Here is a 21,384-nt window from a genome sequence, read left to right as displayed (position 1 = left end):
AAAAACACGTTTTGAAAAGTGTACTGTTACTGCCCCATAACTTACATGGGGTTGACCAAACTTGCAGAAACATGTTTATTTCTGCTGAAAAACATGTTTTGACACTTTCAGCACACTGGGGTTAAGATCTGAGTGTGTGGGCTCTTCTGAGCCTTGCTGCTACATGGGGATTCAGTTGTCTGAAAAAACGCGTTTATTTCGGGCTGAAAAACACGTTTTGCAGAGTGTACTGTTACTGCCCCATAACTTACATGGGGTTGACCAAACTTGCAGAAACATGTTTATTTCTGCTGAAAAACACGTTTTGATCCTTTCTGCACACTGGGGTTAAGATCTGAGTGTGTGGGCTCTTCTGAGCCTTGCTGCTACATGGGTATTCAGTTGTCTGAAAAAACGCGTTTATTTCGGGCTGAAAAACACGTTTTGAAAAGTGTACTGTTACTGCCCCATAACTTACATGGGGTTGACCAAACTTGCAGAAACATGTTTATTTCTGCTGAAAAACATGTTTTGACACTTTCAGCACACTGGGGTTAAGATCTGAGTGTGTGGGCTCTTCTGAGCCTTGCTGCTACATGGGGATTCAGTTGTCTGAAAAAACGCGTTTATTTCGGGCTGAAAAACACGTTTTGCAGAGTGTACTGTTACTGCCCCATAACTTACATGGGGTTGACCAAACTTGCAGAAACATGTTTATTTCTGCTGAAAAACACGTTTTGACCCTTTCTGCACACTGGGGTTAAGATCTGAGTGTGTGGGCTCTTCTGAGCCTTGCTGCTACATGGGTATTCAGTTGTCTGAAAAAACGCGTTTATTTCGGGCTGAAAAACACGTTTTGAAAAGTGTACTGTTACTGCCCCATAACTTACATGGGGTTGACCAAACTTGCAGAAACATGTTTATTTCTGCTGAAAAACATGTTTTGACACTTTCAGCACACTGGGGTTAAGATCTGAGTGTGTGGGCTCTTCTGAGCCTTGTTGCTACATGGGGATTCAGTTGTCTGAAAAAACGCGTTTATTTCGGGCTGAAAAACACGTTTTGAAAAGTGTACTGTTACTGCCCCATAACTTACATGGGGTTGACCAAACTTGCAGAAACATGTTTATTTCTGCTGAAAAACATGTTTTGACACTTTCAGCACACTGGGGTTAAGATCTGAGTGTGTGGGCTCTTCTGAGCCTTGTTCCTACATGGGGATTCAGTTGTCTGAAAAAACGCGTTTATTTCGGGCTGAAAAACACGTTTTGAAAAGTGTACTGTTACTGCCCCATAACTTACATGGGGTTGACCAAACTTGCAGAAACATGTTTATTTCTGCTGAAAAACATGTTTTGACACTTTCAGCACACTGGGGTTAAGATCTGAGTGTGTGGGCTCTTCTGAGCCTTGCTGCTACATGGGGATTCAGTTGTCTGAAAAAACGCGTTTATTTCGGGCTGAAAAACACGTTTTGCAGAGTGTACTGTTACTGCCCCATAACTTACATGGGGTTGACCAAACTTGCAGAAACATGTTTATTTCTGCTGAAAAACATGTTTTGACACTTTCAGCACACTGGGGTTAAGATCTGAGTGTGTGGGCTCTTCTGAGCCTTGCTGCTACATGGGTATTCAGTTGTCTGAAAAAACGCGTTTATTTCGGGCTGAAAAACACGTTTTGAAAAGTGTACTGTTACTGCCCCATAACTTACATAGGGTTGACCAAACTTGCAGAAACATGTTTATTTCTGCTGAAAAACATGTTTTGACACTTTCAGCACACTGGGGTTAAGATCTGAGTGTGTGGGCTCTTCTGAGCCTTGCTGCTACATGGGTATTCAGTTGTCTGAAAAAACGCGTTTATTTCGGGCTGAAAAACACGTTTTGAAAAGTGTACTGTTACTGCCCCATAACTTACATGGGGTTGACCAAACTTGCAGAAACATGTTTATTTCTGCTGAAAAACATGTTTTGACACTTTCAGCACACTGGGGTTAAGATCTGAGTGTGTGGGCTCTTCTGAGCCTTGTTGCTACATGGGGATTCAGTTGTCTGAAAAAACGCGTTTATTTCGGGCTGAAAAACACGTTTTGAAAAGTGTACTGTTACTGCCCCATAACTTACATGGGGTTGACCAAACTTGCAGAAACATGTTTATTTCTGCTGAAAAACATGTTTTGACACTTTCAGCACACTGGGGTTAAGATCTGAGTGTGTGGGCTCTTCTGAGCCTTGTTGCTACATGGGGATTCAGTTGTCTGAAAAAACGCGTTTATTTCGGGCTGAAAAACACGTTTTGAAAAGTGTACTGTTACTGCCCCATAACTTACATGGGGTTGACCAAACTTGCAGAAACATGTTTATTTCTGCTGAAAAACATGTTTTGACACTTTCAGCACACTGGGGTTAAGATCTGAGTGTGTGGGCTCTTCTGAGCCTTGCTGCTACATGGGGATTCAGTTGTCTGAAAAAACGCGTTTATTTCGGGCTGAAAAACACGTTTTGCAGAGTGTACTGTTACTGCCCCATAACTTACATGGGATTGACCAAACTTGCAGAAACATGTTTATTTCTGCTGAAAAACACGTTTTGACCCTTTCTGCACACTGGGGTTAAGATCTGTGTGTGTGGGCTCTTCTGAGACTTGCTGCTACATGGGTATTCAGTTGTCTGAAAAAACGCGTTTATTTCGGTCTGAAAAACACGTTTTGAAAAGTGTACTGTTACTGCCCCATAACTTACATGGGGTTGACCAAACTTGCAGAAACATGTTTATTTCTGCTGAAAAACATGTTTTGAACCTTTCTGCACACTGGGGTTAAGATCTGAGTGTGTGGGCTCTTCTGAGCCTTGCTGCTACATGGGGATTCAGTTGTCTGAAAAAACGCGTTTATTTCGGGCTGAAAAACACGTTTTGCAGAGTGTACTGTTACTGCCCCATAACTTACATGGGGTTGACCAAACTTGCAGAAACATGTTTATTTCTGCTGAAAAACATGTTTTGACACTTTCAGCACACTGGGGTTAAGATCTGAGTGTGTGGGCTCTTCTGAGCCTTGTTGCTACATGGGGATTCAGTTGTCTGAAAAAACGCGTTTATTTCGGGCTGAAAAACACGTTTTGAAAAGTGTACTGTTACTGCCCCATAACTTACATGGGGTTGACCAAACTTGCAGAAACATGTTTATTTCTGCTGAAAAACATGTTTTGACACTTTCAGCACACTGGGGTTAAGATCTGAGTGTGTGGGCTATTCTGAGCCTTGCTGCTACATGGGTATTCAGTTGTCTGAAAAAACGCGTTTATTTCGGGCTGAAAAACACGTTTTGAAAAGTGTACTGTTACTGCCCCATAACTTACATGGGGTTGACCAAACTTGCAGAAACATGTTTATTTCTGCTGAAAAACATGTTTTGACACTTTCAGCACACTGGGGTTAAGATCTGAGTGTGTGGGCTCTTCTGAGCCTTGTTGCTACATGGGGATTCAGTTGTCTGAAAAAACGCGTTTATTTCGGGCTGAAAAACACGTTTTGAAAAGTGTACTGTTACTGCCCCATAACTTACATGGGGTTGACCAAACTTGCAGAAACATGTTTATTTCTGCTGAAAAACATGTTTTGACACTTTCAGCACACTGGGGTTAAGATCTGAGTGTGTGGGCTCTTCTGAGCCTTGTTGCTACATGGGGATTCAGTTGTCTGAAAAAACGCGTTTATTTCGGGCTGAAAAACACGTTTTGAAAAGTGTACTGTTACTGCCCCATAACTTACATGGGGTTGACCAAACTTGCAGAAACATGTTTATTTCTGCTGAAAAACATGTTTTGACACTTTCAGCACACTGGGGTTAAGATCTGAGTGTGTGGGCTCTTCTGAGCCTTACTGCTACATGGGGATTCAGTTGTCTGAAAAAACGCGTTTATTTCGGGCTGAAAAACATGTTTTGAAAAGTGTACTGTTACTGCCCCATAACTTACATGGGGTTGACCAAACTTGCAGAAACATGTTTATTTCTGCTGAAAAACATGTTTTGACACTTTCAGCACACTGGGGTTAAGATCTGAGTGTGTGGGCTCTTCTGAGCCTTGCTGCTACATGGGTATTCAGTTGTCTGAAAAAACGCGTTTATTTCGGGCTGAAAAACACGTTTTGAAAAGTGTACTGTTACTGCCCCATAACTTACATGGGGTTGACCAAACTTGCAGAAACATGTTTATTTCTGCTGAAAAACACGTTTTGACACTTTCAGCACACTGGGGTTAAGATCTGAGTGTGTGGGCTCTTCTGAGCCTTGCTTCTACATGGGGATTCAGTTGTCTGAAAAAACGCGTTTATTTCGGGCTGAAAAACACGTTTTGCAGAGTGTACTGTTACTGCCCCATAACTTACATGGGGTTGACCAAACTTGCAGAAACATGTTTATTTCTGCTGAAAAACACGTTTTGACCCTTTCTGCACACTGGGGTTAAGATCTGAGTGTGTGGGCTCTTCTGAGCCTTGCTGCTACATGGGTATTCAGTTGTCTGAAAAAACGCGTTTATTTCGGGCTGAAAAACACGTTTTGAAAAGTGTACTGTTACTGCCCCATAACTTACATGGGGTTGACCAAACTTGCAGAAACATGTTTATTTCTGCTGAAAAACATGTTTTGACACTTTCAGCACACTGGGGTTAAGATCTGAGTGTGTGGGCTCTTCTGAGCCTTGTTGCTACATGGGGATTCAGTTGTCTGAAAAAACGCGTTTATTTCGGGCTGAAAAACACGTTTTGAAAAGTGTACTGTTACTGCCCCATAACTTACATGGGGTTGACCAAACTTGCAGAAACATGTTTATTTCTGCTGAAAAACATGTTTTGACACTTTCAGCACACTGGGGTTAAGATCTGAGTGTGTGGGCTCTTCTGAGCCTTGTTGCTACATGGGGATTCAGTTGTCTGAAAAAACGCGTTTATTTCGGGCTGAAAAACACGTTTTGAAAAGTGTACTGTTACTGCCCCATAACTTACATGGGGTTGACCAAACTTGCAGAAACATGTTTATTTCTGCTGAAAAACATGTTTTGACACTTTCAGCACACTGGGGTTAAGATCTGAGTGTGTGGGCTCTTCTGAGCCTTGTTGCTACATGGGGATTCAGTTGTCTGAAAAAACGCGTTTATTTCGGGCTGAAAAACACGTTTTGAAAAGTGTACTGTTACTGCCCCATAACTTACATGGGGTTGACCAAACTTGCAGAAACATGTTTATTTCTGCTGAAAAACATGTTTTGACACTTTCAGCACACTGGGGTTAAGATCTGAGTGTGTGGGCTCTTCTGAGCCTTACTGCTACATGGGGATTCAGTTGTCTGAAAAAACGCGTTTATTTCGGGCTGAAAAACACGTTTTGCAGAGTGTACTGTTACTGCCCCATAACTTACATGGGGTTGACCAAACTTGCAGAAACATGTTTATTTCTGCTGAAAAACACGTTTTGACCCTTTCTGCACACTGGGGTTAAGATCTGAGTGTGTGGGCTCTTCTGAGCCTTGCTGCTACATGGGTATTCAGTTGTCTGAAAAAAACGCGTTTATTTCGGGCTGAAAAACACGTTTTGAAAAGTGTACTGTTACTGCCCCATAACTTACATGGGGTTGACCAAACTTGCAGAAACATGTTTATTTCTGCTGAAAAACATGTTTTGACACTTTCAGCACACTGGGGTTAAGATCTGAGTGTGTGGGCTCTTCTGAGCCTTGCTGCTACATGGGGATTCAGTTGTCTGAAAAAACGCGTTTATTTCGGGCTGAAAAACACGTTTTGCAGAGTGTACTGTTACTGCCCCATAACTTACATGGGGTTGACCAAACTTGCAGAAACATGTTTATTTCTGCTGAAAAACACGTTTTGACCCTTTCTGCACACTGGGGTTAAGATCTGAGTGTGTGGGCTCTTCTGAGCCTTGCTGCTACATGGGTATTCAGTTGTCTGAAAAAACGCGTTTATTTCGGGCTGAAAAACACGTTTTGAAAAGTGTACTGTTACTGCCCCATAACTTACATGGGGTTGACCAAACTTGCAGAAACATGTTTATTTCTGCTGAAAAACATGTTTTGACACTTTCAGCACACTGGGGTTAAGATCTGAGTGTGTGGGCTCTTCTGAGCCTTGTTGCTACATGGGGATTCAGTTGTCTGAAAAAACGCGTTTATTTCGGGCTGAAAAACACGTTTTGAAAAGTGTACTGTTACTGCCCCATAACTTACATGGGGTTGACCAAACTTGCAGAAACATGTTTATTTCTGCTGAAAAACATGTTTTGACACTTTCAGCACACTGGGGTTAAGATCTGAGTGTGTGGGCTCTTCTGAGCCTTGCTGCTACATGGGTATTCAGTTGTCTGAAAAAACGCGTTTATTTCGGGCTGAAAAACACGTTTTGAAAAGTGTACTGTTACTGCCCCATAACTTACATGGGGTTGACCAAACTTGCAGAAACATGTTTATTTCTGCTGAAAAACATGTTTTGAACCTTTCTGCACACTGGGGTTAAGATCTGAGTGTGTGGGCTCTTCTGAGCCTTGCTGCTACATGGGGATTCAGTTGTCTGAAAAAACGCGTTTATTTCGGGCTGAAAAACACGTTTTGCAGAGTGTACTGTTACTGCCCCATAACTTACATGGGGTTGACCAAACTTGCAGAAACATGTTTATTTCTGCTGAAAAACATGTTTTGACACTTTCAGCACACTGGGGTTAAGATCTGAGTGTGTGGGCTCTTCTGAGCCTTGTTGCTACATGGGGATTCAGTTGTCTGAAAAAACGCGTTTATTTCGGGCTGAAAAACACGTTTTGAAAAGTGTACTGTTACTGCCCCATAACTTACATGGGGTTGACCAAACTTGCAGAAACATGTTTATTTCTGCTGAAAAACATGTTTTGACACTTTCAGCACACTGGGGTTAAGATCTGAGTGTGTGGGCTCTTCTGAGCCTTGTTGCTACATGGGGATTCAGTTGTCTGAAAAAACGCGTTTATTTCGGGCTGAAAAACACGTTTTGAAAAGTGTACTGTTACTGCCCCATAACTTACATGGGGTTGACCAAACTTGCAGAAACATGTTTATTTCTGCTGAAAAACATGTTTTGACACTTTCAGCACACTGGGGTTAAGATCTGAGTGTGTGGGCTCTTCTGAGCCTTGCTGCTACATGGGGATTCAGTTGTCTGAAAAAACGCGTTTATTTCGGGCTGAAAAACACGTTTTGCAGAGTGTACTGTTACTGCCCCATAACTTACATGGGGTTGACCAAACTTGCAGAAACATGTTTATTTCTGCTGAAAAACACGTTTTGACCCTTTCTGCACACTGGGGTTAAGATCTGAGTGTGTGGGCTCTTCTGAGCCTTGCTGCTACATGGGTATTCAGTTGTCTGAAAAAACGCGTTTATTTCGGGCTGAAAAACACGTTTTGAAAAGTGTACTGTTACTGCCCCATAACTTACATGGGGTTGACCAAACTTGCAGAAACATGTTTATTTCTGCTGAAAAACATGTTTTGACACTTTCAGCACACTGGGGTTAAGATCTGAGTGTGTGGGCTCTTCTGAGCCTTGTTGCTACATGGGGATTCAGTTGTCTGAAAAAACGCGTTTATTTCGGGCTGAAAAACACGTTTTGAAAAGTGTACTGTTACTGCCCCATAACTTACATGGGGTTGACCAAACTTGCAGAAACATGTTTATTTCTGCTGAAAAACATGTTTTGACACTTTCAGCACACTGGGGTTAAGATCTGAGTGTGTGGGCTCTTCTGAGCCTTGTTGCTACATGGGGATTCAGTTGTCTGAAAAAACGCGTTTATTTCGGGCTGAAAAACACGTTTTGAAAAGTGTACTGTTACTGCCCCATAACTTACATGGGGTTGACCAAACTTGCAGAAACATGTTTATTTCTGCTGAAAAACATGTTTTGACACTTTCAGCACACTGGGGTTAAGATCTGAGTGTGTGGGCTCTTCTGAGCCTTGCTGCTACATGGGGATTCAGTTGTCTGAAAAAACGCGTTTATTTCGGGCTGAAAAACACGTTTTGCAGAGTGTACTGTTACTGCCCCATAACTTACATGGGGTTGACCAAACTTGCAGAAACATGTTTATTTCTGCTGAAAAACACGTTTTGATCCTTTCTGCACACTGGGGTTAAGATCTGAGTGTGTGGGCTCTTCTGAGCCTTGCTGCTACATGGGTATTCAGTTGTCTGAAAAAACGCGTTTATTTCGGGCTGAAAAACACGTTTTGAAAAGTGTACTGTTACTGCCCCATAACTTACATGGGGTTGACCAAACTTGCAGAAACATGTTTATTTCTGCTGAAAAACATGTTTTGACACTTTCAGCACACTGGGGTTAAGATCTGAGTGTGTGGGCTCTTCTGAGCCTTGCTGCTACATGGGGATTCAGTTGTCTGAAAAAACGCGTTTATTTCGGGCTGAAAAACACGTTTTGCAGAGTGTACTGTTACTGCCCCATAACTTACATGGGGTTGACCAAACTTGCAGAAACATGTTTATTTCTGCTGAAAAACACGTTTTGACCCTTTCTGCACACTGGGGTTAAGATCTGAGTGTGTGGGCTCTTCTGAGCCTTGCTGCTACATGGGTATTCAGTTGTCTGAAAAAACGCGTTTATTTCGGGCTGAAAAACACGTTTTGAAAAGTGTACTGTTACTGCCCCATAACTTACATGGGGTTGACCAAACTTGCAGAAACATGTTTATTTCTGCTGAAAAACACGTTTTGACCCTTTCTGCACACTGGGGTTAAGATCTGAGTGTGTGGGCTCTTCTGAGCCTTGTTGCTACATGGGGATTCAGTTGTCTGAAAAAACGCGTTTATTTCGGGCTGAAAAACACGTTTTGAAAAGTGTACTGTTACTGCCCCATAACTTACATGGGGTTGACCAAACTTGCAGAAACATGTTTATTTCTGCTGAAAAACATGTTTTGACACTTTCAGCACACTGGGGTTAAGATCTGAGTGTGTGGGCTCTTCTGAGCCTTGTTCCTACATGGGGATTCAGTTGTCTGAAAAAACGCGTTTATTTCGGGCTGAAAAACACGTTTTGAAAAGTGTACTGTTACTGCCCCATAACTTACATGGGGTTGACCAAACTTGCAGAAACATGTTTATTTCTGCTGAAAAACATGTTTTGACACTTTCAGCACACTGGGGTTAAGATCTGAGTGTGTGGGCTCTTCTGAGCCTTGCTGCTACATGGGTATTCAGTTGTCTGAAAAAACGCGTTTATTTCGGGCTGAAAAACACGTTTTGCAGAGTGTACTGTTACTGCCCCATAACTTACATGGGGTTGACCAAACTTGCAGAAACATGTTTATTTCTGCTGAAAAACACGTTTTGACCCTTTCTGCACACTGGGGTTAAGATCTGAGTGTGTGGGCTCTTCTGAGCCTTGCTGCTACATGGGTATTCAGTTGTCTGAAAAAACGCGTTTATTTCGGGCTGAAAAACATGTTTTGAAAAGTGTACTGTTACTGCCCCATAACTTACATGGGGTTGACCAAACTTGCAGAAACATGTTTATTTCTGCTGAAAAACATGTTTTGACACTTTCAGCACACTGGGGTTAAGATCTGAGTGTGTGGGCTCTTCTGAGCCTTGTTGCTACATGGGGATTCAGTTGTCTGAAAAAACGCGTTTATTTCGGGCTGAAAAACACGTTTTGAAAAGTGTCCTGTTACTGCCCCATAAGTTACATGGGGTTGACCAAACTTGCAGAAACATGTTTATTTCTGCTGAAAAACACGTTTTGATACTTTCTGCACACTGGGGTTAAGAGCTGAGTGTGTGGGCTCTTCTGAGCCTTGCAGTTACATGGTGATTCTGCAGTCTGAAAAAACGTGTTTATTTCGGGCTGAAAAACACGTTTTGAAAAGTGTCCTGTTACTGCCCCATAAGTTACATGGGGTTGACCAAACTTGCAGAAACATGTTTATTTCTACTGAAAAACACGTTTTGATACTTTCTGCACACTGGGGTTAAGAGCTGAGTGTGTGGGCTCTTCTGAGCCTTGCAGTTACATGGTGATTCTGCAGTCTGAAAAAACGCGTTTATTTCGGGCTGAAAAACACGTTTTGAAAAGTGTCCTGTTACTGCCCCATTACTTACATGAGGGTGACCAAACTAGCAGAAACATGTTTATTTCTGCTGAAAAACACGTTTTGACACTTTCTGCACACTGGGGTAAAGAGCTGAATGTGTGGGCTCTTCTGAGCCTTTCAGTTACATGGTGATTCTGCAGTCTGAAAAAACGCGTTTATTTCGGGCTGAAAAACACGTTTTGAAAAGTGTACTGTTACTGCCCCATAACTTACATGGGGTTGACCAAACTTGCAGAAACATGTTTATTTCTGCTGAAAAACATGTTTTGACACTTTCTGCACACTGGGGTTAAGAGCTGAGTGTATGGGCTCTTTTGAGCCTTGCAGTTACATAGGGATTCAGTTGTCTGAAAAAACGCGTTTATTTCGGGCTGAAAAACACGTTTTCAAAAGTGTGCTGTTACTGCCCCATAACTTACATGGGGTTGACCAAACTTGCAGAAACATGTTTATTTCTGCTGAAAAACATGTTTTGACACTTTCAGCACACTGGGGTTAAGATCTGAGTGTGTGGGCTCTTCTGAGCCTTGCTGCTACATGGGTATTCAGTTGTCTGAAAAAACGCGTTTATTTCGGGCTGAAAAACACGTTTTGAAAAGTGTACTGTTACTGCCCCATAACTTACATGGGGTTGACCAAACTTGCAGAAACATGTTTATTTCTGCTGAAAAACATGTTTTGACACTTTCAGCACACTGGGGTTAAGATCTGAGTGTGTGGGCTCTTCTGAGCCTTGTTGCTACATGGGGATTCAGTTGTCTGAAAAAACGCGTTTATTTCGGGCTGAAAAACACGTTTTGAAAAGTGTACTGTTACTGCCCCATAACTTACATGGGGTTGACCAAACTTGCAGAAACATGTTTATTTCTGCTGAAAAACATGTTTTGACACTTTCAGCACACTGGGGTTAAGATCTGAGTGTGTGGGCTCTTCTGAGCCTTGCTGCTACATGGGGATTCAGTTGTCTGAAAAAACGCGTTTATTTCGGGCTGAAAAACACGTTTTGCAGAGTGTACTGTTACTGCCCCATAACTTACATGGGGTTGACCAAACTTGCAGAAACATGTTTATTTCTGCTGAAAAACATGTTTTGACACTTTCAGCACACTGGGGTTAAGATCTGAGTGTGTGGGCTCTTCTGAGCCTTGCTGCTACTTGGGGATTCAGTTGTCTGAAAAAAACGCGTTTATTTCGGGCTGAAAAACACGTTTTGCAGAGTGTACTGTTACTGCCCCATAACTTACATGGGGTTGACCAAACTTGCAGAAACATGTTTATTTCTGCTGAAAAACACGTTTTGACCCTTTCTGCACACTGGGGTTAAGATCTGAGTGTGTGGGCTCTTCTGAGCCTTGCTGCTACATGGGTATTCAGTTGTCTGAAAAAACGCGTTTATTTCGGGCTGAAAAACACGTTTTGAAAAGTGTACTGTTACTGCCCCATAACTTACATGGGGTTGACCAAACTTGCAGAAACATGTTTATTTCTGCTGAAAAACATGTTTTGACACTTTCAGCACACTGGGGTTAAGATCTGAGTGTGTGGGCTCTTCTGAGCCTTGTTGCTACATGGGGATTCAGTTGTCTGAAAAAACGCGTTTATTTCGGGCTGAAAAACACGTTTTGAAAAGTGTACTGTTACTGCCCCATAACTTACATGGGGTTGACCAAACTTGCAGAAACATGTTTATTTCTGCTGAAAAACATGTTTTGACACTTTCAGCACACTGGGGTTAAGATCTGAGTGTGTGGGCTCTTCTGAGCCTTACTGCTACATGGGGATTCAGTTGTCTGAAAAAACGCGTTTATTTCGGGCTGAAAAACACGTTTTGCAGAGTGTACTGTTACTGCCCCATAACTTACATGGGGTTGACCAAACTTGCAGAAACATGTTTATTTCTGCTGAAAAACACGTTTTGACCCTTTCTGCACACTGGGGTTAAGATCTGAGTGTGTGGGCTCTTCTGAGCCTTGCTGCTACATGGGTATTCAGTTGTCTGAAAAAACGCGTTTATTTCGGGCTGAAAAACACGTTTTGAAAAGTGTACTGTTACTGCCCCATAACTTACATGGGGTTGACCAAACTTGCAGAAACATGTTTATTTCTGCTGAAAAACATGTTTTGACACTTTCAGCACACTGGGGTTAAGATCTGAGTGTGTGGGCTCTTCTGAGCCTTGCTGCTACATGGGGATTCAGTTGTCTGAAAAAACGCGTTTATTTCGGGCTGAAAAACACGTTTTGCAGAGTGTACTGTTACTGCCCCATAACTTACATGGGGTTGACCAAACTTGCAGAAACATGTTTATTTCTGCTGAAAAACACGTTTTGACCCTTTCTGCACACTGGGGTTAAGATCTGAGTGTGTGGGCTCTTCTGAGCCTTGCTGCTACATGGGTATTCAGTTGTCTGAAAAAACGCGTTTATTTCGGGCTGAAAAACACGTTTTGAAAAGTGTACTGTTACTGCCCCATAACTTACATGGGGTTGACCAAACTTGCAGAAACATGTTTATTTCTGCTGAAAAACATGTTTTGACACTTTCAGCACACTGGGGTTAAGATCTGAGTGTGTGGGCTCTTCTGAGCCTTGTTGCTACATGGGGATTCAGTTGTCTGAAAAAACGCGTTTATTTCGGGCTGAAAAACACGTTTTGAAAAGTGTACTGTTACTGCCCCATAACTTACATGGGGTTGACCAAACTTGCAGAAACATGTTTATTTCTGCTGAAAAACATGTTTTGACACTTTCAGCACACTGGGGTTAAGATCTGAGTGTGTGGGCTCTTCTGAGCCTTGCTGCTACATGGGTATTCAGTTGTCTGAAAAAACGCGTTTATTTCGGGCTGAAAAACACGTTTTGAAAAGTGTACTGTTACTGCCCCATAACTTACATGGGGTTGACCAAACTTGCAGAAACATGTTTATTTCTGCTGAAAAACATGTTTTGAACCTTTCTGCACACTGGGGTTAAGATCTGAGTGTGTGGGCTCTTCTGAGCCTTGCTGCTACATGGGGATTCAGTTGTCTGAAAAAACGCGTTTATTTCGGGCTGAAAAACACGTTTTGCAGAGTGTACTGTTACTGCCCCATAACTTACATGGGGTTGACCAAACTTGCAGAAACATGTTTATTTCTGCTGAAAAACATGTTTTGACACTTTCAGCACACTGGGGTTAAGATCTGAGTGTGTGGGCTCTTCTGAGCCTTGTTGCTACATGGGGATTCAGTTGTCTGAAAAAACGCGTTTATTTCGGGCTGAAAAACACGTTTTGAAAAGTGTACTGTTACTGCCCCATAACTTACATGGGGTTGACCAAACTTGCAGAAACATGTTTATTTCTGCTGAAAAACATGTTTTGACACTTTCAGCACACTGGGGTTAAGATCTGAGTGTGTGGGCTCTTCTGAGCCTTGTTGCTACATGGGGATTCAGTTGTCTGAAAAAACGCGTTTATTTCGGGCTGAAAAACACGTTTTGAAAAGTGTACTGTTACTGCCCCATAACTTACATGGGGTTGACCAAACTTGCAGAAACATGTTTATTTCTGCTGAAAAACATGTTTTGACACTTTCAGCACACTGGGGTTAAGATCTGAGTGTGTGGGCTCTTCTGAGCCTTGCTGCTACATGGGGATTCAGTTGTCTGAAAAAACGCGTTTATTTCGGGCTGAAAAACACGTTTTGCAGAGTGTACTGTTACTGCCCCATAACTTACATGGGGTTGACCAAACTTGCAGAAACATGTTTATTTCTGCTGAAAAACACGTTTTGACCCTTTCTGCACACTGGGGTTAAGATCTGAGTGTGTGGGCTCTTCTGAGCCTTGCTGCTACATGGGTATTCAGTTGTCTGAAAAAACGCGTTTATTTCGGGCTGAAAAACACGTTTTGAAAAGTGTACTGTTACTGCCCCATAACTTACATGGGGTTGACCAAACTTGCAGAAACATGTTTATTTCTGCTGAAAAACATGTTTTGACACTTTCAGCACACTGGGGTTAAGATCTGAGTGTGTGGGCTCTTCTGAGCCTTGTTGCTACATGGGGATTCAGTTGTCTGAAAAAACGCGTTTATTTCGGGCTGAAAAACACGTTTTGAAAAGTGTACTGTTACTGCCCCATAACTTACATGGGGTTGACCAAACTTGCAGAAACATGTTTATTTCTGCTGAAAAACATGTTTTGACACTTTCAGCACACTGGGGTTAAGATCTGAGTGTGTGGGCTCTTCTGAGCCTTGTTGCTACATGGGGATTCAGTTGTCTGAAAAAACGCGTTTATTTCGGGCTGAAAAACACGTTTTGAAAAGTGTACTGTTACTGCCCCATAACTTACATGGGGTTGACCAAACTTGCAGAAACATGTTTATTTCTGCTGAAAAACATGTTTTGACACTTTCAGCACACTGGGGTTAAGATCTGAGTGTGTGGGCTCTTCTGAGCCTTGCTGCTACATGGGGATTCAGTTGTCTGAAAAAACGCGTTTATTTCGGGCTGAAAAACACGTTTTGCAGAGTGTACTGTTACTGCCCCATAACTTACATGGGGTTGACCAAACTTGCAGAAACATGTTTATTTCTGCTGAAAAACACGTTTTGATCCTTTCTGCACACTGGGGTTAAGATCTGAGTGTGTGGGCTCTTCTGAGCCTTGCTGCTACATGGGTATTCAGTTGTCTGAAAAAACGCGTTTATTTCGGGCTGAAAAACACGTTTTGAAAAGTGTACTGTTACTGCCCCATAACTTACATGGGGTTGACCAAACTTGCAGAAACATGTTTATTTCTGCTGAAAAACATGTTTTGACACTTTCAGCACACTGGGGTTAAGATCTGAGTGTGTGGGCTCTTCTGAGCCTTGCTGCTACATGGGGATTCAGTTGTCTGAAAAAACGCGTTTATTTCGGGCTGAAAAACACGTTTTGCAGAGTGTACTGTTACTGCCCCATAACTTACATGGGGTTGACCAAACTTGCAGAAACATGTTTATTTCTGCTGAAAAACACGTTTTGACCCTTTCTGCACACTGGGGTTAAGATCTGAGTGTGTGGGCTCTTCTGAGCCTTGCTGCTACATGGGTATTCAGTTGTCTGAAAAAACGCGTTTATTTCGGGCTGAAAAACACGTTTTGAAAAGTGTACTGTTACTGCCCCATAACTTACATGGGGTTGACCAAACTTGCAGAAACATGTTTATTTCTGCTGAAAAACACGTTTTGACCCTTTCTGCACACTGGGGTTAAGATCTGAGTGTGTGGGCTCTTCTGAGCCTTGTTGCTACATGGGGATTCAGTTGTCTGAAAAAACGCGTTTATTTCGGGCTGAAAAACACGTTTTGAAAAGTGTACTGTTACTGCCCCATAACTTACATGGGGTTGACCAAACTTGCAGAAACATGTTTATTTCTGCTGAAAAACATGTTTTGACACTTTCAGCACACTGGGGTTAAGATCTGAGTGTGTGGGCTCTTCTGAGCCTTGTTCCTACATGGGGATTCAGTTGTCTGAAAAAACGCGTTTATTTCGGGCTGAAAAACACGTTTTGAAAAGTGTACTGTTACTGCCCCATAACTTACATGGGGTTGACCAAACTTGCAGAAACATGTTTATTTCTGCTGAAAAACATGTTTTGACACTTTCAGCACACTGGGGTTAAGATCTGAGTGTGTGGGCTCTTCTGAGCCTTGCTGCTACATGGGTATTCAGTTGTCTGAAAAAACGCGTTTATTTCGGGCTGAAAAACATGTTTTGAAAAGTGTACTGTTACTGCCCCATAACTTACATGGGGTTGACCAAACTTGCAGAAACATGTTTATTTCTGCTGAAAAACATGTTTTGACACTTTCAGCACACTGGGGTTAAGATCTGAGTGTGTGGGCTCTTCTGAGCCTTGTTGCTACATGGGGATTCAGTTGTCTGAAAAAACGCGTTTATTTCGGGCTGAAAAACACGTTTTGAAAAGTGTACTGTTACTGCCCCATAACTTACATGGGGTTGACCAAACTTGCAGAAACATGTTTATTTCTGCTGAAAAACATGTTTTGACACTTTCTGCACACTGGGGTTAAGAGCTGAGTGTATGGGCTCTTTTGAGCCTTGCAGTTACATAGGGATTCAGTTGTCTGAAAAAACGCGTTTATTTCGGGCTGAAAAACACGTTTTCAAAAGTGTGCTGTTACTGCCCCATAACTTACATGGGGTTGACCAAACTTGCAGAAACATGTTTATTTCTGCTGAAAAACATGTTTTGACACTTTCAGCACACTGGGGTTAAGATCTGAGTGTGTGGGCTCTTCTGAGCCTTGCTGCTACATGGGTATTCAGTTGTCTGAAAAAACGCGTTTATTTCGGGCTGAAAAACACGTTTTGAAAAGTGTACTGTTACTGCCCCATAACTTACATGGGGTTGACCAAACTTGCAGAAACATGTTTATTTCTGCTGAAAAACATGTTTTGACACTTTCAGCACACTGGGGTTAAGATCTGAGTGTGTGGGCTCTTCTGAGCCTTGTTGCTACATGGGGATTCAGTTGTCTGAAAAAACGCGTTTATTTCGGGCTGAAAAACACGTTTTGAAAAGTGTACTGTTACTGCCCCATAACTTACATGGGGTTGACCAAACTTGCAGAAACATGTTTATTTCTGCTGAAAAACATGTTTTGACACTTTCAGCACACTGGGGTTAAGATCTGAGTGTGTGGGCTCTTCTGAGCCTTGCTGCTACATGGGGATTCAGTTGTCTGAAAAAACGCGTTTATTTCGGGCTGAAAAACACGTTTTGCAGAGTGTACTGTTACTGCCCCATAACTTACATGGGGTTGACCAAACTTGCAGAAACATGTTTATTTCTGCTGAAAAACATGTTTTGACACTTTCAGCACACTGGGGTTAAGATCTGAGTGTGTGGGCTCTTCTGAGCCTTGCTGCTACTTGGGGATTCAGTTGTCTGAAAAAAACGCGTTTATTTCGGGCTGAAAAACACGTTTTGCAGAGTGTACTGTTACTGCCCCATAACTTACATGGGGTTGACCAAACTTGCAGAAACATGTTTATTTCTGCTGAAAAACACGTTTTGACCCTTTCTGCACACTGGGGTTAAGATCTGAGTGTGTGGGCTCTTCTGAGCCTTGCTGCTACATGGGTATTCAGTTGTCTGAAAAAACGCGTTTATTTCGGGCTGAAAAACACGTTTTGAAAAGTGTACTGTTACTGCCCCATAACTTACATGGGGTTGACCAAACTTGCAGAAACATGTTTATTTCTGCTGAAAAACATGTTTTGACACTTTCAGCACACTGGGGTTAAGATCTGAGTGTGTGGGCTCTTCTGAGCCTTGTTGCTACATGGGGATTCAGTTGTCTGAAAAAACGCGTTTATTTCGGGCTGAAAAACACGTTTTGAAAAGTGTACTGTTACTGCCCCATAACTTACATGGGGTTGACCAAACTTGCAGAAACATGTTTATTTCTGCTGAAAAACATGTTTTGACACTTTCAGCACACTGGGGTTAAGATCTGAGTGTGTGGGCTCTTCTGAGCCTTGTTGCTACATGGGGATTCAGTTGTCTGAAAAAACGCGTTTATTTCGGGCTGAAAAACACGTTTTGAAAAGTGTACTGTTACTGCCCCATAACTTACATGGGGTTGACCAAACTTGCAGAAACATGTTTATTTCTGCTGAAAAACATGTTTTGACACTTTCAGCACACTGGGGTTAAGATCTGAGTGTGTGGGCTCTTCTGAGCCTTGCTGCTACATGGGGATTCAGTTGTCTGAAAAAACGCGTTTATTTCGGGCTGAAAAACACGTTTTGCAGAGTGTACTGTTACTGCCCCATAACTTACATGGGGTTGACCAAACTTGCAGAAACATGTTTATTTCTGCTGAAAAACACGTTTTGACCCTTTCTGCACACTGGGGTTAAGATCTGAGTGTGTGGGCTCTTCTGAGCCTTGCTGCTACATGGGTATTCAGTTGTCTGAAAAAACGCGTTTATTTCGGGCTGAAAAACACGTTTTGAAAAGTGTACTGTTACTGCCCCATAACTTACATGGGGTTGACCAAACTTGCAGAAACATGTTTATTTCTGCTGAAAAACATGTTTTGACACTTTCAGCACACTGGGGTTAAGATCTGAGTGTGTGGGCTCTTCTGAGCCTTGTTGCTACATGGGGATTCAGTTGTCTGAAAAAACGCGTTTATTTCGGGCTGAAAAACACGTTTTGAAAAGTGTACTGTTACTGCCCCATAACTTACATGGGGTTGACCAAACTTGCAGAAACATGTTTATTTCTGCTGAAAAACATGTTTTGACACTTTCAGCACACTGGGGTTAAGATCTGAGTGTGTGGGCTCTTCTGAGCCTTGTTGCTACATGGGGATTCAGTTGTCTGAAAAAACGCGTTTATTTCGGGCTGAAAAACACGTTTTGAAAAGTGTACTGTTACTGCCCCATAACTTACATGGGGTTGACCAAACTTGCAGAAACATGTTTATTTCTGCTGAAAAACATGTTTTGACACTTTCAGCACACTGGGGTTAAGATCTGAGTGTGTGGGCTCTTCTGAGCCTTGCTGCTACATGGGGATTCAGTTGTCTGAAAAAACGCGTTTATTTCGGGCTGAAAAACACGTTTTGCAGAGTGTACTGTTACTGCCCCATAACTTACATGGGGTTGACCAAACTTGCAGAAACATGTTTATTTCTGCTGAAAAACACGTTTTGATCCTTTCTGCACACTGGGGTTAAGATCTGAGTGTGTGGGCTCTTCTGAGCCTTGCTGCTACATGGGTATTCAGTTGTCTGAAAAAACGCGTTTATTTCGGGCTGAAAAACACGTTTTGAAAAGTGTACTGTTACTGCCCCATAACTTACATGGGGTTGACCAAACTTGCAGAAACATGTTTATTTCTGCTGAAAAACATGTTTTGACACTTTCAGCACACTGGGGTTAAGATCTGAGTGTGTGGGCTCTTCTGAGCCTTGCTGCTACATGGGGATTCAGTTGTCTGAAAAAACGCGTTTATTTCGGGCTGAAAAACACGTTTTGCAGAGTGTACTGTTACTGCCCCATAACTTACATGGGGTTGACCAAACTTGCAGAAACATGTTTATTTCTGCTGAAAAACACGTTTTGACCCTTTCTGCACACTGGGGTTAAGATCTGAGTGTGTGGGCTCTTCTGAGCCTTGCTGCTACATGGGTATTCAGTTGTCTGAAAAAACGCGTTTATTTCGGGCTGAAAAACACGTTTTGAAAAGTGTACTGTTACTGCCCCATAACTTACATGGGGTTGACCAAACTTGCAGAAACATGTTTATTTCTGCTGAAAAACACGTTTTGACCCTTTCTGCACACTGGGGTTAAGATCTGAGTGTGTGGGCTCTTCTGAGCCTTGTTGCTACATGGGGATTCAGTTGTCTGAAAAAACGCGTTTATTTCGGGCTGAAAAACACGTTTTGAAAAGTGTACTGTTACTGCCCCATAACTTACATGGGGTTGACCAAACTTGCAGAAACATGTTTATTTCTGCTGAAAAACATGTTTTGACACTTTCAGCACACTGGGGTTAAGATCTGAGTGTGTGGGCTCTTCTGAGCCTTGTTCCTACATGGGGATTCAGTTGTCTGAAAAAACGCGTTTATTTCGGGCTGAAAAACACGTTTTGAAAAGTGTACTGTTACTGCCCCATAACTTACATGGGGTTGACCAAACTTGCAGAAACATGTTTATTTCTGCTGAAAAACATGTTTTGACACTTTCAGCACACTGGGGTTAAGATCTGAGTGTGTGGGCTCTTCTGAGCCTTGCTGCTACATGGGTATTCAGTTGTCTGAAAAAACGCGTTTATTTCGGGCTGAAAAACACGTTTTGCAGAGTGTACTGTTACTGCCCCATAACTTACATGGGGTTGACCAAACTTGCAGAAACATGTTTATTTCTGCTGAAAAACACGTTTTGACCCTTTCTGCACACTGGGGTTAAGATCTGAGTGTGTGGGCTCTTCTGAGCCTTGCTGCTACATGGGTATTCAGTTGTCTGAAAAAACGCGTTTATTTCGGGCTGAAAAACATGTTTTGAAAAGTGTACTGTTACTGCCCCATAACTTACATGGGGTTGACCAAACTTGCAGAAACATGTTTATTTCTGCTGAAAAACATGTTTTGACACTTTCAGCACACTGGGGTTAAGATCTGAGTGTGTGGGCTCTTCTGAGCCTTGTTGCTACATGGGGATTCAGTTGTCTGAAAAAACGCGTTTATTTCGGGCTGAAAAACACGTTTTGAAAAGTGTACTGTTACTGCCCCATAACTTACATGGGGTTGACCAAACTTGCAGAAACATGTTTATTTCTGCTGAAAAACATGTTTTGACACTTTCTGCACACTGGGGTTAAGAGCTGAGTGTATGGGCTCTTTTGAGCCTTGCAGTTACATAGGGATTCAGTTGTCTGAAAAAACGCGTTTATTTCGGGCTGAAAAACACGTTTTCAAAAGTGTGCTGTTACTGCCCCATAACTTACATGGGGTTGACCAAACTTGCAGAAACATGTTTATTTCTGCTGAAAAACATGTTTTGACACTTTCAGCACACTGGGGTTAAGATCTGAGTGTGTGGGCTCTTCTGAGCCTTGCTGCTACATGGGTATTCAGTTGTCTGAAAAAACGCGTTTATTTCGGGCTGAAAAACACGTTTTGAAAAGTGTACTGTTACTGCCCCATAACTTACATGGGGTTGACCAAACTTGCAGAAACATGTTTATTTCTGCTGAAAAACATGTTTTGACACTTTCAGCACACTGGGGTTAAGATCTGAGTGTGTGGGCTCTTCTGAGCCTTGTTGCTACATGGGGATTCAGTTGTCTGAAAAAACGCGTTTATTTCGGGCTGAAAAACACGTTTTGAAAAGTGTACTGTTACTGCCCCATAACTTACATGGGGTTGACCAAACTTGCAGAAACATGTTTATTTCTGCTGAAAAACATGTTTTGACACTTTCAGCACACTGGGGTTAAGATCTGAGTGTGTGGGCTCTTCTGAGCCTTGCTGCTACATGGGGATTCAGTTGTCTGAAAAAACGCGTTTATTTCGGGCTGAAAAACACGTTTTGCAGAGTGTACTGTTACTGCCCCATAACTTACATGGGGTTGACCAAACTTGCAGAAACATGTTTATTTCTGCTGAAAAACATGTTTTGACACTTTCAGCACACTGGGGTTAAGATCTGAGTGTGTGGGCTCTTCTGAGCCTTGCTGCTAC

Source organism: Lepisosteus platostomus, chromosome 8, assembly GCF_059453375.1.
Source record: "Lepisosteus platostomus isolate fLepPlt1 chromosome 8, fLepPlt1.hap1, whole genome shotgun sequence".
Taxonomy (NCBI): domain Eukaryota; kingdom Metazoa; phylum Chordata; class Actinopteri; order Semionotiformes; family Lepisosteidae; genus Lepisosteus; species Lepisosteus platostomus.
This window is presented reverse-complemented; position numbering follows the sequence as displayed.